We start from the raw sequence: 8732 nt of genomic DNA, 5'->3' as shown, positions 1-8732 counted from the left end.
ATGTGACAAAGATTTGTGCCGAGGGCTCCGGCAGATATACATGTATAGAGAGAAACAGAGGGAGAATAAGGAGTGGAGATGAAAATGGGGTTGAGCGAGAGGAAGGAAATGTTTCAACTGGAATGATGCACGAACACAACACAATCCCCTAATTAGCATCCCCCCCCCATTCTCTCACTCTTGGTTTCTTTGTTGTTCATCTTTGCACTCCCCGTTCATTTTTAAGATGTAATTGACATTAAATTCATTCTACTTCTTAATTAAATCCCAGACAACTGTTAACGAGGGGATGGGTTCAAACATTCAGCTCACAACATCCCTTTAAACAAGATCGATTAAGGCATGGCTGCAGGCGAAGCCAGGCCCTCCACCCCCCCCTCACGCCCCCTTGTTCCCATAAAAGTGCTGCCTGCCTCAGGATAACCTTGCCGGAGATGATGAAAGGGAAGCAAATAAGTCAACATGGAGACAGAAGAATAGAAATCTAATTTGGAAGAAAGCAGGATTGAGGTTAATGTAAAAATCTGTGAGAGCAGCATACTGGGTCAAAACATGCACATGAGCACACACTGCACGGATTCACAGAGAGGGTGGGAACTGCAGGCAACAATCGTTGATGATGGACATGAGCGGTCCACAAGAAGTACAGGGGCTTTTGGTTGTCGCGGAAGAGAAAACAATTCAAAAGTGTGAGCTTCCTGGAGAGGAAAGGGCATTCCAGCGTGAGTAATGGGAAGCTGGACGATAGTCAATTGAGAAAATAACTAGTCATGGCATGAGGAGGCGGGAGAAGGCGTGTGAAGCTTAAAATGATAAATAGACATTCAGAAAAATAACCTTGAGGTACGAAAACGTGCGTCTGGAAAAACTATGCAGACAAAATATGTAACAAGAGACGAGGAGAGTGAGCGGAGACAGAAGGGACGGCGGCGCTGACTCCTTGTTAACACTTTTAAACAATAAGGCTATCAAGTTTGGAGTTTTGTACCGTGGAGTAATAATTACGTGTCATTTTCCTCGGTGACATGTTACACCACAAAGTGTAGTATTGCTCTGGCGGTGGATATTGCACTCTGCAACATCATCCCCGAGCTAACAGTGTTGACAAAGTCAAAGCTTCCACCACGCTGCTCTCATTTCTTCACACTTTGAAATCATCGAAGAGGATTAGACTAGTATACCAGTTTGATTTGATATACAGAACCAGAGTGATAGCGAAGTCTTATTAAGAATCTGATTTCATCAGTCATCTGTAACTAATGTGATACAGGTCTCTCCCTGACGACAGCCAGTCAGTAAACCCTGCAATGAGAATAATCTTCTTGGCATAATTCTGCTTTTTAATCTATTTTTTTGTAAATTATTTCTTCATTTAGAGGACTGATGTATCCCCAGATCTCATCCTATATTGAATAGGTTTGTCAGGTCAGCTGATAACCCATCTGAAAATTTCATTAGTGTGGGGTTTTAGAGATTTTGGTGTCTCATTATGGTGCAAATAAGGCTTTTTCACCTCAAGAAGAATGAATTTCTGGAGGATATATGAATATGACGTGAAACTGAAAGCGTACTGTCATCTAATTCAAAAAAAGGCCTACTTATATATTTTGTATGACAAAAACTCAGTGTCGCTGTGATCTGCTTCCACATCATGGATGCAGAACTGCACATCTTACAGAGATGAATTAGGGCTTTTGTTACCTGGATACCAACTCCATCCAGATGTAATTTATTATCATACAACCCCTCGCTGCACTCGCGGAATTCAAATCCACTTGATGTTCTTTGATATTCTGGATTGTGTGTCGAGGTGGTCATGGTCATGCTCTTACCACGAGCACAAATGTGTAAAAGCGAATGTACACATGCATTCAATGCCCACACACACACACACACACACAGACACAGAGAAACACACGCATACACCTTAAGTGGTTTCATGCTCCAGCATCCTAATAGTCCCTCTGCCCCGCCATGCCAATCATGAAGCCTGCAGCTGAGTGGACAAGCAGGTGGGCCAAGTTTCCGCCACAAGAGCATCATGGGAGACGAGTTACATCAGATAAGGACAAGTACAGGATCAGCCTCTCAGCCCCTGCTGCTTCATTCATGATAAAGCTCCGCAGCCCCTATCTTCAACTCACTCTATCAGGCTGGACACGGCGTGCAGGGCGCACATGTTCGACGGAGGCCATGAGAGAGGCTGGAAAATTATAGTGCGGTGAAGGGGGTTGAGGAGGCAGCAGGGGGACGGTTCAGGCTGTGGGAGCGTCTTGCAAAAGGAAGCACAGATGGCCTGGGGCTATGACGCGGTGGGAAGAGGAAAGAGTAAGTGAATAAACTAATTAGAGGGGCAGAATTTCACACACACCTCCATCAAGTCAGCACTCGCTACCTCCTCTTGAGAAATATGTTTTTATCCATAAATCATTTTTACACGGGGAAAACAAGACTTCAAGATGGAAATACTAATATCAAAGCTGAGGGTTTTTACGCTTCGCTGCATGTTGTAGCATAATAACAGGAGAAAGTGAAGTTTGGGTTGCGCTGGGAGACGGTAAATAGTTTCACACGTCGATGCCGATGTGGAAATTCAAGCTGGGCGTCTGTGTCATGCAACGTGGCAGGATAAGCTGGAGGCCATGATGAAGACATTAGGGCTGTGATCTCTGTATTAGCCCGAAAAAGAGGACATTTCCACTTAACTAAAGGAGGCGATGGAGAGGAGGGGTAATTTAAATTCAGTGACAAGGCTTTAAATACCAGCCAGGGATCACAGTTGTGCCCTTTGGCAAAGTAATTATTCACTCCCTTAGAAGACGATCAGGTGTGGATGTGTGGTCGTGCGTGCGCACATGCCGGCGTGGAGTGTGCAGGCATGTGTGTGTGTGTTTGAGTGAACCTGGAGGGAGCGAGGGAGGTGTGAAATGTTACAGTTTCTCCTCTTTTCATGTAACTGAGAAGTGTTTATGCCAAACTCTTCAGAGGAGAGAGAGGGTGTTCAGCGGAGGGCTCATATCAGGTGGTAAACGTGAGAATGAAGAGAGAAGAAGACATAAAACAAGAGCTGGGAAAGGTTAGCTTTCCACCTCTCCATCACTGTCTCTTGCCAGCTTGTTCTCTCCTTGTGTTTTTTTCCGTCATAACCTTCAACCAGAGGCGGCGTGATCTTAGGAGGAGGAGCTCGCACCCGCTGAGGCCAGACCGAGGCTCAGCCCAGGGGCTGATGGGATGAGACTCTCTCATTGGGAAACTGTCCTTCAAAAACTGCAGCCTGATGGATTTTTTGGCCCTGGTTTTGCCTCTATCTTTCCCAACACATCCTCACTGTTTTCCTCCTGGCAACATTCCACCTCCCTCGAGCTCCCTCTATCGCCCCTTAGTTACCCAGTAGTCCCAACACTCACACAAACACACACAGATACGCACACAGACATTTCTGCAGGTTTCTGCTGACAGTCCAGTCCTTAGTACTGCAGGGATGTTGCCTGATAAGTCAAAGACAGAGTTGGGGGCCCTGATGCCTCTCATTATCTTTGGAGCTGTTCACAGGGAGCTACCTCCTCCACACGCACACGCACACACACAAACAAACACAAACACAGCGATCTCCCTCTCCAGGCTTGTCATGGGAACATGTTGCGCTCACATCGTTATCAGCGCTCCTGCACGAGTTCATCACAAACCCAACGATGTGCAGACTCAGCTGCAGACAACACACAACACCTCAATCAGTCTTCATTTGCCTCCACTGCCTTGTAGTATTTTAACACTGCCCCTCATATTTGGGGAGGAGGAGGAAACAGGGAGCTCTCATCTGAGAAGCCCTATTAGTGAACAGGTTTTTTTTTTCAACAGATGAATTTTCACAAAAGGCTGATTGTGAAACATGTCTCAGGTCCGTGTCTCGCAGAGCCGAGAGGTTCTCCGAAACCAGAGGAAGAGGAAAAACTGGCAACAGCATGTCTACCTTCAGGCACATGTATGAATGATGTAAAAGTGACGCTCTCCTTCAGTAGCAGAAGATTGCATTTTATGGACAGTCGGTTCACCTTGGAGTTTTCTTTTAAAGCAACAAATGCCATTAGAGTTTCTTCATATGAAATGGAAAAGTCTGGCCATGGTCCCTCTGTTAAACGTCTGAATAAACTTCTCTCTGCAAAGACCTCCTTTTATTGCTCCGAATGAAGCAAAATCGATGGCCAGGCTTTCCCGTTTACTACTCTGTAAAAAGAAAAAAACTTGCAGAGAGCGGGATCATTACAGGAAGGTAATTGGATGACTAGACTTTAATGTGACCTCTCAATGACAATGAACACTTGTCAAGCAGTCTGACATTTTAGCGAATTATAAGAGGATCGCAGCCTGGTGTTGATGAATTATTTCACATATACTGTTGGAATGGCTTTCATGCTGGACAAAACTGGCAAAAAGTCAACAGGGACTTTGCAGCTCCTTCAATGGGTACAGATCTGAAAAGAAGTGGTGGGTGAAGTTTTTTGTGAATTCAGATCCTTCACTTAAATAAAACAGCAGTAAAAACAGCAAAACCATGATGTGAAAATATACAATTACTTGTGAGAGTTGCACATTTTAAAACTAGCAACATGATGTAAATACAGCATTGATGTTTTATTATCTTCAGGCTCGTGGAGGACCGGAACACATGAGGATGAAAATGAAAAAAGGTAACTCCATTAAAGTAACAAAAATATGACGTAATCAGATTATTCTCAGGATTACAATTCCAAACAGAGCTGCCATTACCAACTATCATATTTTGACCAGACTCCCCAGACTCGAGACTCCCCAATTAACACGTTTCACAAGCTCCCACGCCACACGTCCATTTTCTCTCTGCGAATAACAAATCTATAACTGATAATGGCACAAAAAGAGCCCACTGACAGTGCACAGTGGGTATACTGTATATGGTTAGGGAGATGCTCTCTGAAACTTTCTTCTGACTCCTGATTTAGGCTATAACTTTTTCATCATTGAGCATTATTATTAACCTGACATGTTTATTACAACCCCAACCTCTGTAGTTGGTAATGTCACAGACTAAAACACACTTTAACATAAGGAACAATATCAGATGTGCACATTACAACACATCACGGTCTCACAACAACACTCTTGCCTCAAGTGAAACCATCGCTAAACTTCTCATTATCGTGTCCTGTGTCCTCTCATGGTCATAAAACATCAAAGTATCAAAATACTCAATCAATTACTTCAATTAATGTAATCACATTACTTTACACATTACATTAATTTAATATTGTGATACTTGGATTAGGTTACTGACCACATTCTTAACAGGTAATTAGTAACTGTACCAGAATATATGATTAAAGTAACCCTACCAGTCCTGATCATCTTAAACCGCTTACCATTCCTGAAAATGTATATAAAGGGTATTTAAAGGTTAAAGGCTGAATTTCTTTTTCAAACTGATCTGTAGGAGTTTGAACACGGTGATAATCTATTATTTTTTCTCACGTTTTTTACTGCAAAAACAAGCCAGATGACCAGGAACTGCCCCAATTAGCTGATAAACACAATGGGTGCACACCATACATCCTCCTTGATAGCTATATCAATGAAAATAAACACTTAACACATCCTAACACCTTATTTACACTAACTTTATGCATATAAAAATAGTCGAAAACAATTGCTGAGGTGGAGAAACAGCCTATTCAAAGAACAAAATGCATAAAAATACATAAACTTGCATAATTTCCAAGTTTAAGGCTTTAAAAACTGATATAAACTATATATTGCTCGATTTGAAATGTTATTAGCTACGTGATGCATCAATCACCTGGAGGCTGGCGTGTAAGTGGCTCACAGGAGAAGAGAAAGAAGAGTCAACATGATCTCTCATTGGCTGTTGTAGGCTTTAGGGCGGGCATGGAAGCGTATATTTGCTCAAATGAGCTGTCAATTAAATGGCTGCCATCTCAGGATATAGCTCATAAAGACGGTGTGTGAAATAGTTGATATGTAGTGGAATACGAGTGTAAAGTAGCACAAAATATCCCCAAAATATGTCAGCACAGGTACAGCACCTCAACATTTGACTAAAATACAGAACTTCAGGAGACTCAAAGGCACAAAAAGTATCCTATTTTTAGATAGTGAATGATGAAACTCGGAGATGACAAAGATACTGCAGCCAGTCAATCAGTGCCTCAACATGCATGTTGCATTCTCTACCTGAACACCACTTCCTTTCAGTATTTATAGCAGGAACAGTTCTGCCATTGTCCCTATATTCCCACCGAGTGTTCTCTATAATGTGCTGACACACTGCTCATTTAAATGATAGATATCTCCATTCAGCAAATATTTTCCTGCTCATTACCTGTAGAATAATGTCAGCTTTTCAGCCTGTTCCTTTCTCAGATCCCATCTAACTGTAAATCAGGATTACAACTCGTTACAAGCACATTGCCCCTAAAATCTCCTGGATGTCTCATGATTTTCTTACATACTCTGACCAAACATGACCTCATTCGCTGTTCTGTCCTGAGCTCCGAACATAACCTCAACGAGAGCTCGCTGTACAAGTCACGACGCCGCTGTGAAACACTGCCACGGGGGAATAACAGCACACCGGGGAGCTGATGCCATTTGCCTTAGTGTGCTGTAATGTGTCGACCTTCACCTTAAAGATTTTAGCATACCACTATAACTTCTATTTTGGCTTTTAAATAATTGGATTATTGAGGGTGCATGGGCCAGGGGATTCTAATTCATCGCTGGATGCCTCCTGCATTATGATGATTAATGGCTGAATCTGCGCAGCCCTCATATTGGCTTCAGGTTGTCTTTTCAGACACATACATATGATCCAGCCGCAGATATTCTCTACAGTGAGATTTTCAATTCAGGGTCCGTGTCTGAAGATCTAAATCATGGTCATAACCCCTCCTACACACACACACACACACACACACACACACACACACACACACACACACACACACACAGAGGAGCTGCTGGGGTAAGGCAATTCCTTTCACACTGAGGGATTTCTTTCTGCATCAAACAAGTCAGGCAATTGGAATTATGACCAGGGTCAACGCTCCAGATGAAACAACAAGTCTCCTGCTAAATTCACTTTCCACCCACCCCCGCCTCGCCGCTGTCCTTGACTCCTCTTGACCCTTCCACCTTGGGGGGAAATTGAGTTATTCACTGGTACAGCTATCACCCTGTGGCCATAATTTTAAACGCTGACCTTACTGCCTCTCGCAAACATGGTAGCTGGAGCACGGGCTTATTGATGGAGGCTCCTTAACATGGTTCCTTTGTCTCTGCCTGTGGCGTCAGGAAATAAATCAACTTTACCAATGTCTTCTTAATCCCCCCTCCTACATCTCGACAACCCGGTAGGAGTTGATGGTTACCCGGGTTCAGGGGCAAAGGGCTGCTTCGATCACTGTATATACACACAGTGACATATCACCGCTGGAAGCTGCCACACAATCTGATCTACGGCTCTCACAGACGTCTGACTGGGGTGGAAGATTGTCCTTTCTCCTGTGACTCCATCCATTATCACACCACAGGAGGGATGCAGACGCTCTCATTTGATGCGCATAAATATAATCACGTCCACACGGACGCAAATAGAAATGACTGCACATGTCTACATAAAGATATCTGAGTCCTAAGACAAACAGTCACCAACAGAAACACTTGCAGGCGGCTGATAAGTCAGTGGTGGTGTGTGGGTGGAGATTTAGGCAGGGAGGGGAGGGCGATTGAGGGAGGGAGGCGTGTGGGTGATGTGGGGGAGGGCAGCATAGGACGAGGGCGGGGAAGTGGATGTTTTATGAGGCCCTTAACATTTACTTCCCCAGCGTTTCAATCCGCCGTGTCTATTAAGGACGGCTGCTCCTCCTACGTGTTCCCCATCCATCAAAGACCAAGAGACACGAGGCCCCACACTGACGGACAGCTCGATATGATGGAGGGAGAGAAAGTCGGCGTCGGGCAGGGGAGGGAGACAAAGTGAAAATGCAGAGAAATGAAGGAGGGAGGGAATGAGAGAAAAGGGTCAATGCAGCTGAAAATACAAGTCGTAGCCAGAGAATGGCGAAAAAACTGCTTTCAGGTACAAACAAAATGGTCGAAGAATAGTTCCGTGCAAAGAGCTGAAGCAGCAGAATATGCTTTGTTCAAAGTGGGGCTACTGTCCCTTCGCAGTCACGCTACAGAATTTTGTGACTCTGCACAATAAACCAAACACACACTGCCTGCCGAACAACATTTTGCGAGGAGCAGTGAAGTCAAAACAAGCCATAAATAAAAAAGAGACCCGGAGAAAATAGATGAGGTCCCCGTTCCCTGTGACAGAGTGCGTGAGGTGTGTGTGGGTCAGGGAGGCGTCCGGCTCTGTTCAGGTTTTAGTAATACGCGTAGCCCCTGCAGGTCACTGCTATTAATTACAAACTTAGCCAGCTACTCTTCCATTAATCTAAATTTAGAGTCTAGACTTCGCTGCCGCTTGATGCTGCCACTACAGAGCGCTGTGCCAACCAACCAATCACATAATAGATTTTCTGCCCTCTGGCCGACCGAAGACAAGGTCCACTATCTGCAAACTAATCATAGCCACAGCCTGACACTCTCAACCTGCTGGCAGCCAAGGTCGGCGGGCCACTGACCACCATAACACAGACTTGAAGCAAGAATTACTGCAAAACGCAGCCGGA

Source organism: Pagrus pagrus (assembly GCF_965226575.1).
Source record: "Pagrus pagrus genome assembly, chromosome: 13".
Lineage (NCBI taxonomy): Eukaryota > Metazoa > Chordata > Actinopteri > Spariformes > Sparidae > Pagrus > Pagrus pagrus.
The sequence above is the reverse complement of the archived record's forward strand: the minus strand, read 5'-3'. Positions refer to the sequence as shown.